Source organism: Coffea arabica, chromosome 7e (genome assembly GCF_036785885.1).
Source record: "Coffea arabica cultivar ET-39 chromosome 7e, Coffea Arabica ET-39 HiFi, whole genome shotgun sequence".
Classification (NCBI taxonomy): Eukaryota; Viridiplantae; Streptophyta; class Magnoliopsida; order Gentianales; family Rubiaceae; genus Coffea; species Coffea arabica.
Window position 1 is genome coordinate 39,218,716 of NC_092323.1, and position 22,972 is coordinate 39,241,687.

Here is a 22,972-nt window from a genome sequence, read left to right on the forward strand (position 1 = left end):
CCATTACATCCAAAAGAAAAGAAACATAAGTAAGTTCAAGGCTTTCAGTTTCCAGAACCTGTCAAGGAAAACAAATAAACGTGGGGTGAGCTAAAACTCAGTGGTGCCCCAAAACATGCACCCACATAAATCAAACAACAGATAACAATTTAAACAAATTTAATCAATTAAGAAAGCGTATAACAGCACAAGGTAGGATACAGGGGCTCTCGGGAGCCATTCTCCTCGCTTGATCAGATACCCTCGTAGTTGACCCTCCATCAACTTTCACTACTTATAGTCCATGTAGATCCACTTATTTTAATCCTAACCCGTCACCGTTCATACCTCTGCTTCGGGCCCGAACTTCGCCTACCGACGCAGTATACTCGAGATATACCCGTATAAAATTAGTCGAGGGATTCACCCAACGACGTTATGGTAGTTGGATTCACGAGTCGAGGGATTCACTCAACGACGCAACTACATTTAGATTTATGGTAGTTAGATTCACGCGTCGAGGGATTCACCCAACGACGTAACTACATTTAGATTTATGGTAGTTAGATTCACGCGTCGAGGGATTAACCCAACGACGTAACTACATTTAGATTTATGGATTCACGAGAAAATGATTCGCGCAAGTCACCACTCGAACGGCTAGTGCGATAAAGTACACACTGCTCACTTCGATGGATCAAAAACTAGTTTTGTAAAATTATCACATATCAAGTCAAGAAAGCACTTTAACCAAGTAAGCATAGAACAGGCAGGGACACTCACCAAGAGTGGAGTTCAGATATCAAGTTGGGAATTGAATTCCGTGTCCTCGCAATACCCTAAAAACCAAATTTTGAAACTATAAGTTTCTACTTAGTTTTTAAGCTTATAGACATTGAAGTATATCTAATATACTATTAGTTCACTTTTCCTTAGAAAAATCAAGAGTCCCTTAGGTTAAAACTTGACAAAAGTAGAAGAAATGTTTCCTATAGTTTTCCTTGAGTTACCTTTCTTATAAAAAGGGTAACTAGTATTATTTTATTGAAATAAGTCGACAAACCTCTTAATATCAGAGTTAGAAAGTTACTTTGAACATTTCTCTAAAGTTACGGCTTTTGCAAAAATTATCCCTAAAAACTATTTTTCCTAAAATAGGGTTTCTTGCCAAGCAAGTTTCCCAGGCTTTTCACAAAATTCATTAAAACTCGTATTTTGAAACTTTTCCTATAGTTAACTAGCCAAGAGCAATACTTAATGAAAGAAAAGGAATTAAAATAAGACTTAGGGTTTTCAAAAGCTATAGAATTTATTTACTATAGCTATCAAGGCTAGTTTGAGCTAAAGAAAATTATCGGGTTGGAAAGTTCTAGGCAAAACACTAGATATTGAGTTTTATAATCTAATACTAGCCGAAAAATATTTTTGATTAGTTTGATCACAGTTACCCGAGTTCGCAAGGTCGAAACGACTTCCACAGCTCCGATTCCGTTTCGAAATCATATTATGGATCAAATATGGCAAAATCACATAGCAAATCACTAGGGCTTCGTCAATCATTAGCCCTAGATTTCAACAAATGCATTTCTGATAAAAATAAAATGAATGACCAAGGCTTCATCAATCATTAGCACTTGGTTTCAGCAAGCTCAGCTTAAACAAATAAAAATAAAAGCAGGGCCTCCAAGAAATTCTAGCAATTAAATTTCATCACCCAGTAATACTTATAAAATCATTCACATGGCCAAGGGCTTCATCAATCATTAGCCCTTGACGACCATCAATTCGTTTTTATAGCAATAAAGCTAACATTTCAAGTGTTTAAATTTACTAACAGGTATCTAAACCAAGGACCAAATTTGCAACAACCTCATACCCAAGTATTTGAACCAAAGCCAAGAAATTTCATCCATAGTATCAAATTGTCACCCCAAAATTCAAATGCATGACCATCTCAAGGTATTATAAAGCGATATCAACAATAATATAATCTTTCACAGCCCCAAACTCTATAAAGGAATCAATAAGTAATTCCTTATCAAACTCGGCTAAGGCTGGAAAATTTTCCAGGTTTACACTTCATCATTTCGATTCAAACTTCCAAAATATCCACTGTTTCATAGTTAAACAACTTATATATCTTAAAATACACCTTTTCCTGCGTTTCGAAACCATTATATGCCAAGGGAAAATATTCAACATCAACTGGTGAAATCTGGAAACAATTTAATATTTTCCGCTCAAACATTTGGTTAGCTAAATTTTCCAGCAGCCATTGAGCTTGGATAAAAATTTTCCTTGGCTTATTCAGTGATTTAAATACTCAAATTCAGCATACAAATACTTAACTAACTGATTAACATTTCCAGTTCAAAAATTAAGTTGGATTAACAACACAAGTCATCAAATTTCCAAGAAAGAAACTCCAGCTAGCCTCGAAATAACATGCATGAAACAGATTTCTGTTTTCGTTTTATTTTCTTGGTTAGCCGAGTTAATCATCCTCATGCCAGCCTCAATCATCATGTTGTTCGCTTAGATAAACATAGATATCAACTCATATCATCACCATAAGACAGATTGAGAATTAAATATCAAATTCAAGATCTCGGAAATTTTCACCAAACTCCAGCTTACTGGAGTTCCATTTCACCGAAACAGAAATTCTTATGCTCCTCAACTCCTCATCCGAATGCACAAAATTAACATGCAAGGCCATAGCCAGGTTAATCACCCAATGATTAGTCGGTTAACCTCCATTACATGCTCAGATTATCAAATCTAAACAGGTTACAACTGCATTTTAGATTTTCGGTTCACCAGAATTCCAATTCACAAAACCATAATTTTTTCCAAGTTCCTAGTTTCATCGTCCAATCGTGCAACTCAACATGCATGCCCTTAAACATTTTATCTTCACTTGGATAGTTAGGATTAAAACCACAGCTTGTCAAAATTAAGCAAATTAAGCAAATCATTTCTTAATCAGTCTCGGCAGAAATTTTCCATCGAAACAGAATTTCCTAAGTTCCTTAATTCATCAATCAACTACATAGAATTAACATGCAGGGTCCTAAACATCTTAATCATTAAGTTTCACTCGGCTAATTACACTTGAGTGCTCAGGTTGTCACATGAAAACAGAATTACAGCTGCATTTCCAAACCATTTTCTCGGCAGAATCATTTTCATCAAAACAGAATTTTTTTTTCTTCTAGTGTCCTGAATTCATCAACCGACTGTTCAAGCAGCACATGCAGGCTCTGAGATGACTTTATCTACTAGTAATTAACTTAATTTAGCCCCACAATTACCTCAGTTACAAGCTTAGTCTATGCACCAGAAGTCTGGAATTTCCTCCTTCCTCTCGGCTCTCACGTACGGGGTTGCGGCTGATGATGGTTGAAGCTGGATTGCAGCTAGTGGAGATGGAAGTGCAGAAGGTTGAATCTTGCTCACGGTTTCTCCCTGGCTTCACTCTAGCTTACGGACAGAGCAGGCGAAATTTTCACAGGTCGCGGGTTCTCCTCTCTCGGCTGGTCGATGATAACGAGGTGAGTCTCTCTCACTTTTATTCTCAGTCCGTAAACTGGATAGAGTTGTGAGGTATGGTGGGGTTGCGGTATTGAGGAAGTTGGAGTGTAGGAGGATGTTGAGTGTATAAGTGGTGAAAGTTTGCATTGGCCGAGCAAGGAGGTGAATGATCATGGTGTCCGAGGGAGTGTTTGGCTTTGCGTGGAATGGTTGTGGTCGTGGGGTGATTTTGTGAAATTGTGAAGGGTATTTTGGAACTTTCACTCGACCTTCTAATAATACTTGCGTCCTTGATTCTAATTTAATCCCAAAAATTTATTCCGAATGTAATTTAACCTCCTAATGATGCGCTAATCTCACGAGGTTTCAATTATCGTAATATTTACGTCCCACGCGTAATTAGTATACTTGTATTATTCTTATCTAAAATTTGCCGGCTTTATAGTTTTGACGTTATTCACTAATTAGAATTAATTATGGGACTTTAAATAATTTATTTTAAGGTAGTAAGATTAATCGGCTCAAGTAACGTTGATTTAGCGTAATAGAGACTAAGTGTTCTAACGTTTTATGTTAAGGCGATAGAATCATTCTAATTCCAAATGTATTAATATATTTAAGCAAAACCAAGAATTTTCATAACTTAGAAAAATTATATTAGTTCACACATGAAAAGTGTTTTTAAGTACTTATCTGCGAACAAGTGAAAGTAATTCTAAAATTACTAATGAATTAAATATGCAAATCAAATACGAAATGATATTTGTATATATATATTTTCAGGGTTCTCACATCCTCCCCTCCTTACAATGAATTTTGTCCTCAAAATTCTTACTTTCTTAAGAGATAGGTCGGGGTATATATATATATTCATGTATAGAAATTCAATTAGGCACTTAATTTAACCATTTATTTGTTATAATATTTCTAATAGCAAAGTAATTAAAATAAAGGATATTCGTAGCATACACACAATTCGTAGCGTACATATAATTCATAGCGAAAGATTACAACTTCCAAAAGTGCTATTCTAGTTTAGGGTAACTATAGCCTCTATTCCTCGAGTGAGGTCAAACCCTCTTGATTTGTAAAACGTTCACTACTAGGCGTTCAAGGTCATAACTTAGAAAAATTATATTAGTTCACACATGAAAAGTGTTTTTAAGTACTTATCTGCGAACAAGTGAAAGTAATTCTAAAATTACTAATGAATTAAATATGCAAATGAAATACGAAATGATATTTGTATATATATATTTTCAGGGTTCTCACATCCTCCCCTCCTTACAATGAATTTTGTCCTCAAAATTCTTACTTTCTTAAGAGATAGGTCGGGGTATATATATATATATTCATGTATAGAAATTCAATTAGGCACTTAATTTAACCATTTATTTGTTATAATATTTCTAATAGCAAAGTAATTAAAATAAAGGATATTCGTAGCATACACACAATTCGTAGCGTACATATAATTCATAGCGAAAGATTACAACTTCCAAAAGTGCTATTCTAGTTTAGGGTAACTATAGCCTCTATTCCTCGAGTGAGGTCAAACCCTCTTGATTTGTAAAACGTTCACTACTAGGACCCCGTTCAAGGTCATTAACACGAATTACTTCCATCTGGCACTTGATCGCTCTGTAGCGGACTTAGTTGTCTGCTGAGTACTTCCCCTTTTTAAATGCTCTAGGGCATTCCGAAATCTTGTGCTTGGTACTACCGCACCTCAAGCACTTTCCTCCCTTTTTCCAGCATTCCTTCTCGGTATGACCAGCTTTCCTACAATACCCACATTTTGCATGAGTGGTGGCGGTCTGGACATTTCGAGGATTTTTCTTATGTTTCTTCTCCGGTTCTACGTTCTGGCGTAGTAGCTCAATTTTCTCTGTATATTCTTGTTTCCATCGTCCTTCCCAGTAGTCAGCCAATTTCCTTTAAAATTCTACCTCATTTCGGAGGATGTCTATTTCCTTACGCATTTCTTCCAGAGTTGTCATCTTACTAGTTGGCTTAGGTCAAATAGCTAGCCTGCCAGGCAGATCATAGAATCAAAATAAGCAACTATTCATACTGGAAGCTTAAGCCGTAATACTCCATCATCCTTTTACTGATGGTTACTCCAAGATATAAACCTTACTACTTTCTACTTAATCCAACGAGTTCTTAAATGTCACCGAGATTACCATCGTTACTCACTATCACGACAGAATAAGGAAGCCTTATCCCAAAGAAAAATTTCATGTCTTAGTGCACTATTCAATACTTACCTTCAACATTGTTTAAAACAACAGTCATACTGCTGATTCTCACTAGGCCTTATTGTATTCCTTCGATTCATTCTTATTATTTTGAGGTCAGATTCCCCATGAAACCTAGATAGACGAATTTCAAGAGCCATTCCATTTTCGTAACTCTTTTGGTTCCTAGGTTAGTTGATTGGCCTAAAGCTTTGGTACTCTACCAACCGTTCTAAGGTATCAGTCATATGGTTAGTAGGGGTAACTACGTGGGTGGGTTCCTTCTAAATTCCCATTGATGGCACCTTTGTCGAAGTCTGTCTACCATTAGCTCTTGCAACAATTATAACATCATTAAAGGCTCAGCTTTCAAAATTTTACGTACCTTTCGTGACTAATAACAGGATATTAAATACACATTTGGAAAAATTGTGGTCTATATACTTATATAAATAAAATGGTTATTCGAATAGAGGACGAGAAGAAAAGAAATTGGTTCTGATCTTGATAGTCAAAATTTCACACTTTTAATCGTAGAGATTTTCCGGGTATCCTTTCCGTATTTTATCTTCCATTTCCACTTCACTTCGTCTAATCATTCATGTTTGCCACGAAACCTTAACTAAAGGAATTTGGTCTTAGTGTTTTTCCGTAATTTAAATGTCGAATCGACTGCTTCCCAAAATATATAAAAGTTCAACTGCTTGAATTTACAATTTATCTGCGCGTCATACTCAATTAAAAATTTTCACCCAAGATAGCATTATCACTCTGACATTATCGCTCCCTGGGCTCTATATTTCTCACAACGAGTTGATTTAAAATAAGTAATAACCAATTATGCATATATACGATTGCGGTTAATTTCACTCCATATATGTCATTAATACCAAGCAAATTCATGATCAATTTAATTACATCACAGAGCAAAGTCAATTACAACATATATCAAGCTCAAGTACACTCTAATCAGAAATCAAACAAATCTCTTTTTAAGTGCATTCAATATCCAAACATGGCAAAGTTCTGACTCCAACATCCCATCCTATTGATTTCTATCCGTAATAGAGTTGGTTAATCCTTGAAATTCCTACCTTTATTCACAAAAGTTCAGTTTATTTCATTATTATTATTATTATTTTTTCCATTCACGGGATCTATCAAGTCATTGCTTCAACGTTGGTCTAACCTTTCTTCTAAAGGTATGAGCTGATAAATAGATCGAGTTTACTAACTTTTAAATTCTATTCATGTTCTTACCCTTTCCTATTTCTGGTTATTAATAATGGTTACATCAACAACTTGTATACATGATACGATAACTATTTCTTTAACTCATAAACTGCAACGATTTACCAAGACATGATTGCCCTAATGATCACCACCTACTCCATATATTATTTATTTTTATTTCTATTTTTATTATTATTTTTTTTTGTCTCATAGTTCTATACACCACTTTGGTTACCAACATTCACTCAGGTTAGTAATTATTTAATTCCCGGGACTAATAAATATTACAACGTTACAAAGATTAAACACGTAATCATCAAATTATATACTCACAAAATAAGTCACATTTCATACCAAATTCATACAACTTCAAAAGCTAGATAATTCACGAATACATTCAATATTTTCATACATAACTCAAACTTCAATCTTTATAAGCATGAAAGGAAACAATACAACAATACACAAATTATTATAACCACATAGCTAATAGTCTAACCCTTAGTTTAGATTCAACTTAACCTTCATTAGTTTAGTCCTGGACAATCCCACTAGACCCCCTTAGTAATACTAATCAAATTTCCTTAGTAAATTGAATATCTACTACGTCTAGTGCCAAGTCAAATAATATGATCATTACTTAAGTACATCAGTGGCTCTTAAGTATTCTAAATGATCTCAAACATTTCCTACATTGGCTTTTCTAATAACCTAACAACTAGTTATCTTTATCCTTTTGAACATTAGCCCCCAATAATCCTCCAATAAAACTTAAGGAGCCACAATGTCGTCGAGAACTCACCTCACATGGCAAATTCACCTCAAAAGCAGAATTGGTACTAATCTTCAAGGTCTCACTATTGGCTCTTCACCTTTTAACTTTCAAAAGCTAAACTTGTTACTTTCGGTTCTACTTTTCTGGATTTAATCTCTAGTAACATCGTAATGCAATATACTAAATTCCTTTCAATTGCCAATGCTCCATTAAATGTAATATTTGGTACTCGGGTACAAGAATCCGAAAATAAGATGATTCACAACTCAAGCTGGCCAGTCCCAAGCATGAATCACCTATATTTGAGATTCCTACCCAACGTACATATCTAATTTCCTTAGCAATAGTAATTAGTTCAACACTTAATAGGCCTTTCCCCATGGTCTGAGAACCTTTTCCCGGTTTGAGCTCGATAGGAGCTCTGATACCACCTGTGACGACCCCACTTCCCCCTAAGGCGAACCAGAGGGTTGGCGGGCCGTCTGCCCAACTCTCGCCAGGACTCACGCACGCTCACTAACCCGAATCCTTCCGAAGAATAACCTAAACTATTACAATATCGCTTCCCTCAAAAAAAAGGTCAATCACTAAACCACATTAACTTCAGAGATAGCAGTGATTTAAAACAGCCAGTCAACGGCTCCTAAACATCCCATGCGTTACAACCAGGGAATAGGGTCGTACAATTCGGATATACAAATAAAATTCATACAACCCAGATATCGAAATTAGGTTTTACACTTTTCCAGCTTCAAGTGGCAATCTAAAACAAAAGTACATAATTCAAGTTGAAGCATAATACAACCCACACAATAGCCGTAATATCCATTACATCCAAAAGAAAAGAAACATAAGTAAGTTCAAGGCTTTCAGTTTCCAGAACCTGTCAAGGAAAACAAATAAACGTAGGGTGAGCTAAAACTCAGTGGTGCCCCAAAACATGCACCCACATAAATCAAACAACAGATAACAATTTAAACAAATTTAATCAATTAAGAAAGCGTATAACAGCACAAGGTAGGATACAGGGGCTCTCGGGAGCCATTCTCCTCGCTTGATCAGATACCCTCGTAGTTGACCCTCCGTCAACTTTCACTACTTATAGTCCATGTAGATCCACTTATTTTAATCCTAACCCGTCACCGTTCATACCTCTGCTTCGGGCCCAAACTTCGCCTACCGACGTAGTATACTCGAGATATACCCATATAAAATTAGTCGAGGGATTCACCCAACGACGTTATGGTAATTGGATTCACGAGTCGAGGGATTCACCCAACGACGCAACTACATTTAGATTTATGGTAGTTAGATTCACGCGTCGAGGGATTCACCCAACGACGTAACTACATTTAGATTTATGGTAGTTAGATTCACGCGTCGAGGGATTAACCCAACGACGTAACTACATTTAGATTTATGGATTCACGAGAAAATGATTCGCGCAAGTCACCACTCGAACGGCTAGTGCGATAAAGTACACACTGCTCACTTCGATGGATCAAAAACTAGTTTTGTAAAATTATCACATATCAAGTCAAGAAAGCACTTTAACCAAGTAAGCATAGAACAGGCAGGGACACTCACCAAGAGTGGAGTTCAGATATCAAGTTGGGAATTGAATTCCGTGTCCTCGCAATACCCTAAAAACCAAATTTTGAAACTATAAGTTTCTACTTAGTTTTTAAGCTTATAGACATTGAAGTATATCTAATATACTATTAGTTCACTTTTCCTTAGAAAAATCAAGAGTCCCTTAGGTTAAAACTTGACAAAAGTAGAAGAAATGTTTCCTATAGTTTTCCTTGAGTTACCTTTCTTATAAAAAGGGTAACTAGTATTATTTTATTGAAATAAGTCGACAAACCTCTTAATATCAGAGTTAGAAAGTTACTTTGAACATTTCTCTAAAGTTACGGCTTTTGCAAAAATTATCCCTAAAAACTATTTTTCCTAAAATAGGGTTTCTTGCCGAGCAAGTTTCCCAGGCTTTTCACAAAATTCATTAAAACTCGTATTTTGAAACTTTTCCTATAGTTAACTAGCCAAGAGCAATACTTAATGAAAGAAAAGGAATTAAAATAAGACTTAGGGTTTTCAAAAGCTATAGAATTTATTTACTATAGCTATCAAGGCTAGTTTGAGCTAAAGGAAATTATCGGGTTGGAAAGTTCTAGGCAAAACACTAGATATTGAGTTTTATAATCTAATACTAGCCGAAAAATATTTTTGATTAGTTTGATCACAGTTACCCGAGTTCGCAAGGTCGAAACGACTTCCACAGCTCCGATTCCGTTTCGAAATCATATTATGGATCAAATATGGCAAAATCACATAGCAAATCACTAGGGCTTCGTCAATCATTAGCCCTAGATTTCAACAAATGCATTTCTGATAAAAATAAAATGAATGACCAAGGCTTCATCAATCATTAGCACTTGGTTTCAGCAAGCTCAGCTTAAACAAATAAAAATAAAAGCAGGGCCTCCAAGAAATTCTAGCAATTAAATTTCATCACCCAGTAATACTTATAAAATCATTCACATGGCCAAGGGCTTCATCAATCATTAGCCCTTGACGACCATCAATTCGTTTTTATAGCAATAAAGCTAACATTTCAAGTGTTTAAATTTACTAACAGGTATCTAAACCAAGGACCAAATTTGCAACAACCTCATACCCAAGTATTTGAACCAAAGCCAAGAAATTTCATCCATAGTATCAAATTGTCACCCCAAAATTCAAATGCATGACCATCTCAAGGTATTATAAAGCAATATCAACAATAATATAATCTTTCACAGCCCCAAACTCTATAAAGGAATCAATAAGTAATTCCTTATCAAACTCGGCTAAGGCTGGAAAATTTTCCAGGTTTACACTTCATCATTTCGATTCAAACTTCCAAAATATCCACTGTTTCATAGTTAAACAACTTATATATCTTAAAATACACCTTTTCCTGCGTTTCGAAACCATTATATGCCAAGGGAAAATATTCAACATCAACTGGTGAAATCTGGAAACAATTTAATATTTTCCGCTCAAACATTTGGTTAGCTAAATTTTCCAGCAGCCATTGAGCTTGGATAAAAATTTTCCTTGGCTTATTCAGTGATTTAAATACTCAAATTCAGCATACAAATACTTAACTAACTGATTAACATTTCCAGTTCAAAAATTAAGTTGGATTAACAACACAAGTCATCAAATTTCCAAGAAAGAAACTCCAGCTAGCCTCGAAATAACATGCATGAAACAGATTTCTGTTTTCGTTTTATTTTCTTGGTTAGCCGAGTTAATCATCCTCATGCCAGCCTCAATCATCATGTTGTTCGCTTAGATAAACATAGATATCAACTCATATCATCACCATAAGACAGATTGAGAATTAAATATCAAATTCAAGATCTCGGAAATTTTCACCAAACTCCAGCTTACTGGAGTTCCATTTCACCGAAACAGAAATTCTTATGCTCCTCAACTCCTCATCCGAATGCACAAAATTAACATGCAAGGCCATAGCCAGGTTAATCACCCAATGATTAGTCGGTTAACCTCCATTACATGCTCAGATTATCAAATCTAAACAGGTTACAACTGCATTTTAGATTTTCGGTTCACCAGAATTCCAATTCACAAAACCATAATTTTTTTCCAAGTTCCTAGTTTCATCGTCCAATCGTGCAACTCAACATGCATGCCCTTAAACATTTTATCTTCACTTGGATAGTTAGGATTAAAACCACAGCTTGTCAAAATTAAGCAAATTAAGCAAATCATTTCTTAATCAGTCTCGGCAGAAATTTTCCATCGAAACAGAATTTCCTAAGTTCCTTAATTCATCAATCAACTACATAGAATTAACATGCAGGGTCCTAAACATCTTAATCATTAAGTTTCACTCGGCTAATTACACTTGAGTGCTCAGGTTGTCACATGAAAACAGAATTACAGCTGCATTTCCAAACCATTTTCTCGGCAGAATCATTTTCATCAAAACAGAATTTTTTTTTCTTCTAGTGTCCTGAATTCATCAACCGACTGTTCAAGCAGCACATGCAGGCTCTGAGATGACTTTATCTACTAGTAATTAACTTAATTTAGCCCCACAATTACCTCAGTTACAAGCTTAGTCTATGCACCAGAAGTCTGGAATTTCCTCCTTCCTCTCGGCTCTCACGTACGGGGTTGCGGCTGATGATGGTTGAAGCTGGATTGCAGCTAGTGGAGATGGAAGTGCAGAAGGTTGAATCTTGCTCACGGTTTCTCCCTGGCTTCACTCTAGCTTACGGACAGAGCAGGCGAAATTTTCACAGGTCGCGGGTTCTCCTCTCTCGGCTGGTCGATGATAACGAGGTGAGTCTCTCTCACTTTTATTCTCAGTCCGTAAACTGGATAGAGTTGTGAGGTATGGTGGGGTTGCGGTATTGAGGAAGTTGGAGTGTAGGAGGATGTTGAGTGTATAAGTGGTGAAAGTTTGCATTGGCCGAGCAAGGAGGTGAATGATCATGGTGTCCGAGGGAGTGTTTGGCTTTGCGTGGAATGGTTGTGGTCGTGGGGTGATTTTGTGAAATTGTGAAGGGTATTTTGGAACTTTCACTCGACCTTCTAATAATACTTGCGTCCTTGATTCTAATTTAATCCCAAAAATTTATTCCGAATGTAATTTAACCTCCTAATGATGCGCTAATCTCACGAGGTTTCAATTATCGTAATATTTACGTCCCACGCGTAATTAGTATACTTGTATTATTCTTATCTAAAATTTGCCGGCTTTATAGTTTTGACGTTATTCACTAATTAGAATTAATTATGGGACTTTAAATAATTTATTTTAAGGTAGTAAGATTAATCGGCTCAAGTAACGTTGATTTAGCGTAATAGAGACTAAGTGTTCTAACGTTTTATGTTAAGGCGATAGAATCATTCTAATTCCAAATGTATTAATATATTTAAGCAAAACCAAGAATTTTCATAACTTAGAAAAATTATATTAGTTCACACATGAAAAGTGTTTTTAAGTACTTATCTGCGAACAAGTGAAAGTAATTCTAAAATTACTAATGAATTAAATATGCAAATCAAATACGAAATGATATTTGTATATATATATTTTCAGGGTTCTCACACTTCCCACCTCTGAACTGTCTTAAGCAAAAAAAAATAAGCCGTTAATTCTGGGTTGTTTTATCACTCAATTGGTTATAAATCTTGGGGTTCTGGACTTGACTAATCATAATCTGCATTTGCGTGTACTATGGAACCTCTTGATTTAGTTTGTTTGAAAAAGATGGGTTTAATGCAACCGGTAAATGGTGTTTTCCTGTTCGCTCCTCCCCGGCCGATCCAGGTTCCTCCTAGGCACAAAGCTTCCAAATCTGACACTTCGGAGACTAGCGGTCTTTCCATTGATGCCCTTGGGCCTTCCTCCTCTACTGATAGGCAGTCTTCTGACCTCCGCTTCCAGCTGCATCACATGGATTCCAGATTGGTGTGAATCGAGCGTCAGGTGTCTGGAATGGCACAGAACTTGGCTCAGTACTTCACCCACATGGGCTTTCGTCCACACTTTCCTCCCGAGGCTTAGTCCTTTTCTACCCTTCTCCATGTTCAAGGAAGTGTTGTTGTCCCATTACTTCTATTTTTGGTCTTTATTTGCTTACATTGGGGGTAATACAAGGTTTAGATGTGGGAGAGGGTTAACTATACTTTTAGTTGTTTGATTTACATTTTCCTTGCGTTAAACAATGATAAATGCAATTGAGATACAAGTATGAGTAGTAAGTTCATGCTATGGGGTTTTCTACTTTTCTCGATGATGAATTGATTAATGAATATGCTAAACTTGACATAATTTTGACCACTTGTGCGATTTTTGGGCTTAATTTTTTGTTTGTTGAGTGGCTATTGCACATGGTTTGTCATTCTAGAACTTGCTCGGTTATGCATGTCAAGACCATATTTAATTGAATTTGATGCATTAAGATGATAAGGGCACCTAGGATTAAACCATTTTTGACTTGCTCAAAAATCAACCTTTATCTCATCTACCCTTAGTGAGCTAAATTGAGCCTTTACCCCTTTTTTCTTTGTTTGATACCTTGATTGTTAGCCGAAAAACCCTCTTTTTAGACTTTCTCTTCGTACTTTGAGTTAAAGAAATGTTTTGATTTCGTTGCATGGGAGTTTGGGATATTATTTGAAAGGCAGTGAATCAGAAATGCAAATATGATAAGTGAAGTTGATTTCTATGGTGTCGGTATTCAAAAAAAAAAATAAGAAAAAAATAAGAAAGAAGAAACAAAAAGAAAAAAAAAGAGAAGAAAAATATATGAAAAAAGAAAAAAAGAGAGAAGAAAAATATATGAAAAAAATGAAAAGAAGTTGAAATCAAAGTATTTGTGACAAGTGCCGACTATTATTTCACTTGTTGGGTTGTTGAGATGCCGTGGAGGTATAAATGTGCAAGAACCTGTGCAATGAATTTTTGGGCATTTTTTTTTGACATTTTTACATGCTTAAAATTCTTTTTATTCTACCCCTTCACCTGAGCATCATTACAACCTTGTGAAGTCCTTTTGATTGGTGCATTTAATTCATAGTTAAGTGGTGGAGATATGATATATGAGCAAGATTATGGCAATGTCATTTCATTGTGTTGATTTGAGAGTGTGAGAACCCGTATTGCCCTAATAATTTTCCTAGGGTTTTTCCCCCTTAATTGCATGTTTTCTGCATTTTCTGGCTTAGGAATATTTTCTTGGTGGATTTTATGCGTAATTATAGTTTTTAGATGTTTTTTCTAGCATTGGGTAGTTTTTGAAAAATTACGGATAGAGTAAGGGCGTGGGACCCACTAGTGCGATAAATTCGGAAAAATTCGGCCAATAAGGTTAAGTTTCGGATACTGTGTAAAATTTATCGGGTGTTAAGAGATAAGTAGAGGAGGTGAAGTGATTGATGTGAGAGGTGACCAAAGGATAGAAATGCATTTAAAGAGGTGCCAAGTGTCACAAGATCATTGGGTGGACTTTATGGAACACTATTCATGTTTTTGACTTTTGACCCATTAGTTAAATATCTCAAAAAATTGACTAAAAATCACCATTTTTCACTCCATGTTGGCCGACTCTTGAGAGCTCAAGAAGGAAGAAGATTTCTCAAAATTTCAAGCTCCCAACTAGCTCAATCTTCCAAACCACTTGCATAAATTAGTTTCTACTCCATAAACTTCTTCCATTAGGTGCTAGTGAGTTGTTTGGTGAAGTTTTTTGGAGAAGCTAAGGTGGTCTACAACTTCCTCTCTCTTGTTTAGTAGGTAAGTGATGTTTACACTTTCTCTTACACCTAATGATGTTTAATTTGTGCCTAATGGTGGCTATAGAGTTGGAAATTGTGGTTTATTTCTTGGTTTGGAATGAATTGGTGAAGTTTTTATTTTTGTGAGGAATTTTCTGGTTTAATGTGATCATGGTCTTGTGGATGTTTATGATGGTTGGTAATAAGGGGTTATGACTCTAGTGGATGTGTATGATAGGAAATTACAACCAATTTTGGGTTTGGATTGAATTGTGAAAAGTTAGGGTTTCATAACCCCCTTTTCTGTCCGGTTTTGGATCATGTGGTTAGAGGCCGAATTGGCCTTTGCTTAAAACATGAAAGTTGTAGGTATTGATGTGTTTGAGATTCCTGTAAAATTTCAGGTCATTTGGAGTAGTGTAGAGTGAGATATGTCGATTTTACTGTTGCTGTTCTGGGTGATCAGAATGTGCGAACTGCGATTGTAATCGTCTATTTTGCCTGGAATTGGTTTGGATTTTGTTGTTGGTGTCTTCTGATGAAATGTAGCTTGATGTCCTAGCTTCCGTATGCCTTTGGAATCAATGCATTTGGACCTGTGTAGACTGAGTTGGACGAATTACAGCACTGTGTGATTTGGGAACCTGCAATTACGGTTCTGGGTTGGTTTTCTGCATTTTTGACCTAGTTGTGCTAGGATTCGGACTGAGTGGCCTTCAACATTGTTGTAGCCCTGTCTTTTAGCTTTGAGATGGTGGGTCTTACACCCTCATCCGATAAGCGTAGCACATTTTGTGTCATTACCGCAAAAGGAGGACGAAAACTGTTTTTTTGTTAAGGTCACATTAGTGCATTTGCTGAATTTTCTGGTTTGCTATAATGCCTCTATATGCATATGAAACCCATTGGGGTTGTGATTGGCATTGCTTTATGACTCGTTATCGAGTCTCATTGCACTTGTTTGCATGTTCTAGGAAGTGACGGTGGTGCACGACGTTCGTTTAACGACGGTGCTTGAAACATCACCTACTTGAGAGTGAGTATACTACTCACTTGAATGTTACAATGTGGCTTTGCTATATGTGATTTTGATGCCTTGAAGGTTTATTTGGCTATTGGAATTGATTGAGGTGAGGGTGTACTTGACCGCCCTCACCCCTTGTGATACCGTTAATGACTGATTACCGTTTTACTGAAATACTGCACTTGCTATATGAGATATTGAATTCCATTCATGGAAAACTGATTTGGTGTCGTTTGGACGAATATCCAACGGCCTTACTGTATTACTGAGCTCAACCCCGTAGGTAGTCAATTGAATCGAGCCGGCGAGGGCTTGGTCGTGAAAATTGACATGCCACGGGGACTGTACTGGGGAATCTTGTAGTAATGAGACTCTTGGTTCCGGTATACTCGAGTATTACCAAAAGCTACTGATTGGAGTGCGGGCCCGGTTGGGGTATGTTTGGTGGAAGGGATGGGAGTGAAGTGGGTTCTACGGTTGATACTCATAAACGTTGACGGAGAGTCAATGAGATTAGATCAAGAATATAAGCGTGGAAATGGGCTCTTGAGAGCCGTCCGTATCCTTTTCCGACTTGTCTTAATTCTTAATTGCGTACTTGAGATGAAAGTTTAAGGTTAAGTGATCTTTGTTGATTATGTGATAGTTGCTCACTGAGCTTTAGCTCACTCCGTTCCATTTGTTTTCCTTACAGGAAAAATGACTATTTTGAGAAAGAAAGAATCATACTTGTTGGTTGCCAAATTGAGCCATGTATATGTCTATTTTGGATAGCTCTTTGCAAATTGAGCCATGTATATGTCTATTTTGGATAGCTCTTTGCATGAAACCCTAATGTGTATTGGGTTCATCTTTTGATTGGCAAACCGAATATGTGTATCCATTATGAATAGCTTTTGACACGCCAATGTGGTTGTAAATGTTGAATTTTAGTGTTTTAATGTTTGGTGGGATCTCGGATTCTACTATTCCAGGCACTATTCATTGTTTTCGTTTTTTTTTATTATTTTGTTGTTTTGATACTTGTGGCTTGTTCGAGCGCGCTTTTACCTTTCCGAAACGTTCTAGAACGCATGTAACTGCTCGTTAGTCCTGGCGAGAGCTGGGCAGGCAGTCCGCTAACCCCTTTGGTTCGCCTTAGGGGAAGGTGGGGCTGTTACAGAGAGCCATTTTATATCCTATACACTTTGGAGTGAATGAGCGCATATTAAATGTGAGAATTGTCAGTTTGGCATATCCTGATTTTGATGAGGTTGTTGGGGAATTTGGAATACCGTTATTGGTATGAACTGCTTTGAATTGCTTGGTATTTTAATTGCACTTCTGAGTTAATTATACTTGAGAGCAAGCATAGTTTAGGTGTGGGGGAGATTGATAGGGTGTATTTTAGTGAGATATTTTGATAATATTGCATAATGTTTTGACTAAATGTTGCACTATTTGGGGGATTCTACTCAGATTTTGTGTTTGGTGTTAATTGCAGGAAGTGGAGAAGAAAAGGTGCTGAAAATCAAATTCCAGAAGATTTTGTGACAGTTAGGTGTACCCACACCTAACTCCAACCTTCAAAGCCGGATTTGTTGGATTATTCTCATGTGGGAAGTTTCAAAAATTGAGTGAAGTAGCTGGCTACAAAATGGGAAAGCAGTGGGGTCGCTCCAAAGGAAAGCAGAAGCTGAAGAAGTTTTATTGTAATAGGATTGTTATTTAGAAAGTAGTTGGTATTTGGGTACCAACTAATTAGGAGAAAAAGTAGGAAACGTGACAGATTCTAGGAATTAATTTACCTTTTTGGTGGCTGAAAAAACACAGAGAATATTGTACTCCTTTTTGTCTTTAACTTTTCTTATTTTTTGGAGGAAAACAAATGAAAAGGGGCCACCATTGTTGACTTGTTCAATTTCTTTTCCCTTGTTTGACCAAATTGGTACATCAGACTCTTTTTATACTTTTGTTGGAGACAATAGAAAGCAACGATTTTCCTTGCTCTTTCTTTCTCTGTTGACCGAATTTGGAGAGACAAGAGTTGACGGTTTTTGTCAATTGCTTTACATGGCACATTCTCCATTATTGAAGAACTAACTTCCTAATTCTAGTCAAGGGGACAACTGAAGATTTGGTTCGACAATTACTGTGAGATCTAAATTATTTTAACTGTTTCCTTCATTTATTGGTATTTATATGTTTTCTACTTTTAATTTTATAGCTATTGTGTATGATTGAATAGTGTGCAATATTTAATTATTCACGTAGGCTATTTCGCTAATTGGGGATAGTTGAATCCGTAATTGTGACGACCCCACCTCCCCCTAGGGCGTACCCCAAGGTTTAGCGGACCGCCCGCCCAACTCTCGTCAGGACTCACTCATGCTCAACTCAAGAAAGATATCACGACCATAGAAAAGAAATGAAAGAAAAATTTCAAACTTAACATATACATTGATGCTCAAATCCAGTTACAAGTCTTATACACGCCCAAATACGTTAAAGTGTTTACAACCCAAATACAATCTACCCTAATCGGGTGCTAGAGCGAGTACAATTACAAAATTCAAAAACTAGACTATGCTAACCTGTACAAGTCTCACGCCTCGCTCATATCCCCTGTAAGGAAAACAAATGGTGTGGAATGAGCTAAAAACCCAGTGAGATTCCAAATAGCAAATTGATCATTAATCAAAAGTACAAGTATCAACGTGGCAAAACAGAGAGCATAACAAGTTCATAAAAGTGAGCAATAACACTTCAAGTAACAAATCTCAAAATGAGCGAGTGTAAAATTCTTTTTCTAAAAGAAACAATAACACTACAAATAACAATCAAAGTATAAGGATACAGATGGCTCTCAGGAGCCAAATTCCCGTTGCTTCACCAGAGTTTGATCAAGTATTAGTTGACACTCCGTCAACTTTCAAGTAAAGTAACCAATCCAGTAGTACATCGCTTAACACCAATCTGTTCACCATTCAACCCCCTTACAGGGTCCGAACACCAACTAAACACTGGTGGTAATATTCGAACATATCGATTAGTTGAGTAGATAACACTCCACTCGACAACATTAGATACCCATGGTTCGTTATCTAATCGACCAAACCCTTGCCAGCTCGACTCGATTAACTAGTCAGTGAGGTTTGGGTTCCCAAGTAGTCACTATAGTCGATGACCAATCGACTTAGTCAAGAGAAAAGTATGGAGACGGGAATGAGAGGTACCTCCCACTCGAATTGAGTGTAGTACATACTGCCGCTCAGCACTTACAAGTTAAGCACAAGTACAAATACAAGTATAAGTCAATGCAAATCAAGTCACTTGTACAAGCATGAATGAGAAATAAAGTATTTAGTTGAGTTAGGTCAAGTGCGATAAAGTACACACTTACCCGACCAAATCAAGCAAATCTTATTCGATCACATTGGTAAAGAATTTAATCAAGTATCAAGTTCAATCATGTATTTAGAAGCACTCACCAAAGATTTAGTGCTTGTCAAAAATTACGTTCAGGTGTAACTCCTTGGTTGGAGTCCAAATCGGCGACACAATATCATTTAAAAGCTTGAAATCAACTAGGGTTCGAAACATAGGAGTTTCACTTCAGGAAGATCAAGTAAATAAAACTCATTTAGATAGGATTCATGTTACGTATCAAACTCTAGAAAATTTAGACTCGCCCTTTTGGTGTCGCTAAAGAAGCAATTAAAACTTTGGAATTCGCATTTGAGTCGCAAAGACGAGAAAAACGTATTTCTATTGATTTTTCCAAGGGTACGAGTTTTGGCCGAATTTTAGCTTATATACCTCTACGAAAGAGGACTCAAATAACCTAGATAATTCAAATTCAATTCAACCTCAATTCTTTACTCGAATCACAAGTACACACACCTAGTTCTCGAGTGAAAATTTGGTTGGCATACCCTTTGTATTTAGCTATTTTTCAGCCATTTATGGCTTCCTTGTTTTTCTCGATTTAGCTCCACAATCACACACAAGTAATGTTACTAACATAAACCTTCAATTTGGCTCCAAAATCATCCAATTACAACACAAGTGTAATAATACAATCGAAAATCAGTTTTGAAGACAAAAAGCTAAACAATAGATTTGACATCTTATAGCATTTTGCTCACAACTAGAACTACGTTTATCAGATTGGGGTGCACCTAATACCATTTTGGAACTAAGACAAAGGGTTACAACTTTCATGAAGACAACTTAACCCAGTTCACAGTTGATCTATGTCAAATTTGCAAATTATAGAACCAAAAGTTCATGGTCAGTTTGGTTGTTAGTACTGAATTCAAACGGCAATAAATCAAGCTACACAATTCCGTTTGAGGCATTTTTAGATGCGTTGGAAAGTTGAAACATAGGGCTAAAAGTTTTGTGGTTTGGTTAAAGACTGATTTGATACAGATCAAGGTGAAAAATGAAGCCAAACTTGTGAAATCTCAAAACTGTCCACGAAATGAGGCTTTTGGCAGTCAGGGGTATTTCGGTCATTTCACATGCTACAGTGCTACAATAGAGCTGAAATTTTATAGGAAGGTATATAACATCATTTCCTACAACGTTTATGTTTTAACCTAAGCCTAATTCAGCCTCTAACATAGATGAATGATGCTAGTCAAAACAGAGCAGTTTCAATCCTTTAAACTGGAATTTGATGAAACCAAAGTAGAAAATGCTCATTCATGTCTTACACCACTATCCCAACTCCCTATCCAAGATTATAGACATCACATGCTCTCTAAAAAATAAGGAATACAACTGAACAACTCAAACTCAAACTCAAAATCCACCATATCCATCAAAACTACCAAAAGAACCATCATTTGCCACAAGTATAAGTTGTTATACAAACGTAAGCAAGAGCAAGGAAGAGATAAAGGAAGATAGCCATAATACCTCTCTAAGATGCTTGCAAGAGAAATCCTTCACCTTTCCTTTCAAAACTTTAGCACACCAAGCTTCCTAAGCTCCCAATTTAGAGGTTAATCTGTTTAGATTTTCGATTTTCACTCACCTAAGCTAGAAATCAAAATGGAATGAAATGGTTTTCACTCTTTTCTTTTTCCTCTCATAAGTCATGACCAAGACGAAGGAAAATGAAGAAAAATAAGCCAAGAAAAAAGATAAGAAGAAAGGAAAATGTCTTGGTCAAGACCTTGGTTGGATTCTTGACAAATGGCTTAATCACAAATATTTCCACCAAAATATCTCTCTTTTCCTTAGTCAATAATGGTGGCTGAATTAAGGGTTAATTAAGAGCTAATTAGCTCAACTAAACAAGGAGATTAAGGTAATAAAGTGGTAGTCAAGTGGTGTATTCCATCGGTAGTGAACGGTACCCATCGGTTTAAACCGATTTCCCTTATATCGCTTGTACTAGGGTTTTATCTTATGATTCACTAACTTATTATTCTCACTTCTAATCACACACTTTCTCTTATCTAAAACTCACTCTTAATTGCCAAATTTAGTACACACTCCGTACCGAGTAATCACACTACCAAAAGACTAAAAAAAACCCTAGTTTACCTTAACGATGAAAGAAAAGAGAAAACCCTTGGTTCTATGATTAATTGTAACTATTGAGAAAGTGAATGAGTAGTAAAGCTATTGTAAAATAATGGATTCCAAATAAAAGGAAATTTTTAAGAAAATATGAGGGATTTTACAAGTTCTCATAATCACACTTCCAAAATGCACACAAAAACACACGCCAAAAACCCTAGTATGCACAAAAACCCTAACTTATACCCTTCCTTTAGAAAAATCATAACTTGAGTTATAAATATAAAAAATTCACACAACTTGACTTGTTAAAAACTAGATTTCAAATACTAATAATCTTTAGAAGATAACTCAAAGAGATTTAGTTCATAAGTTGGTCCAAATTGAGCCATAAGCTAATACAACATTCCTATGTTTACTTGCGCAGGGTAGAATTTTCAGTCAAATTTACCGATTTCCTAGAATTTATAGACATTGAATCAAACTCTAAATTTTACACCGTAGGAAACCCTTTGAGTCTAGTTTCAAACGCAATGAACAGAACTCAATTTTGACTTTCCTATACGAAGTTATAGCCAATTTCCCAAAGCTGCGCAGAGTCTCCTGCGAAAATTTCTAGATTTTCTAACAACTTGAGATTTTGAAACTTTTCTTAACAAAATTCACTCCCTTGGCTCAAATTCAACCATTAAAACAACCAAGAATCTAAGGCAAGTAAATTCAAATAAGAGCTATAAAGACAAGTAAAATTTTGGGGTCTCACAATAATTGTTCGATTACCTCCGTCCCAGTAGCAATTGGCATAATTGGATTTATGTCAGGAAAACATACGATCTAACTTAAACAAACCCTCGTAGAGTGTTTGTTAGTTAGGATTGGGGTTTTCTAATTCTTAATGCAATCTAGAAATGAAATACTATGGTTGTACCTGGAGTTATTTCTTGGTTAGAGAAGTAGTTAACGGTCTTACCTTGACTATCGAAAAAGTAAGGAAAAACTAGTTGTTTATCGCGTTTATGACAACTATAACCAATCTATTAATAAATGTTGGAATTATATTTGAATCAATGATCAGTTGCATGAACTATCTCTGAAGTGTACCCTTGGCTAGAGTTCTCCCAATTATTTCTTTCAATTAATTATTTTTTGGGCATTTAATTTATTTAGTTGGCAATTCAGTAGCATTGAATCCTAAATCTCCCCATTTGTCTTGACTCGAAAGGAAACGAACTTTTCCCCAGTCCTTGAGGAGATAACCCTGCTTGCCTGTCTACTAGTTAGTAAATTTTGTCAGTTAATTAATTTTGGTATATCGGATTAAACAAACTCTTCGGAAATAAGGTGAATCAAGTAACCCATTGCACATTTAGA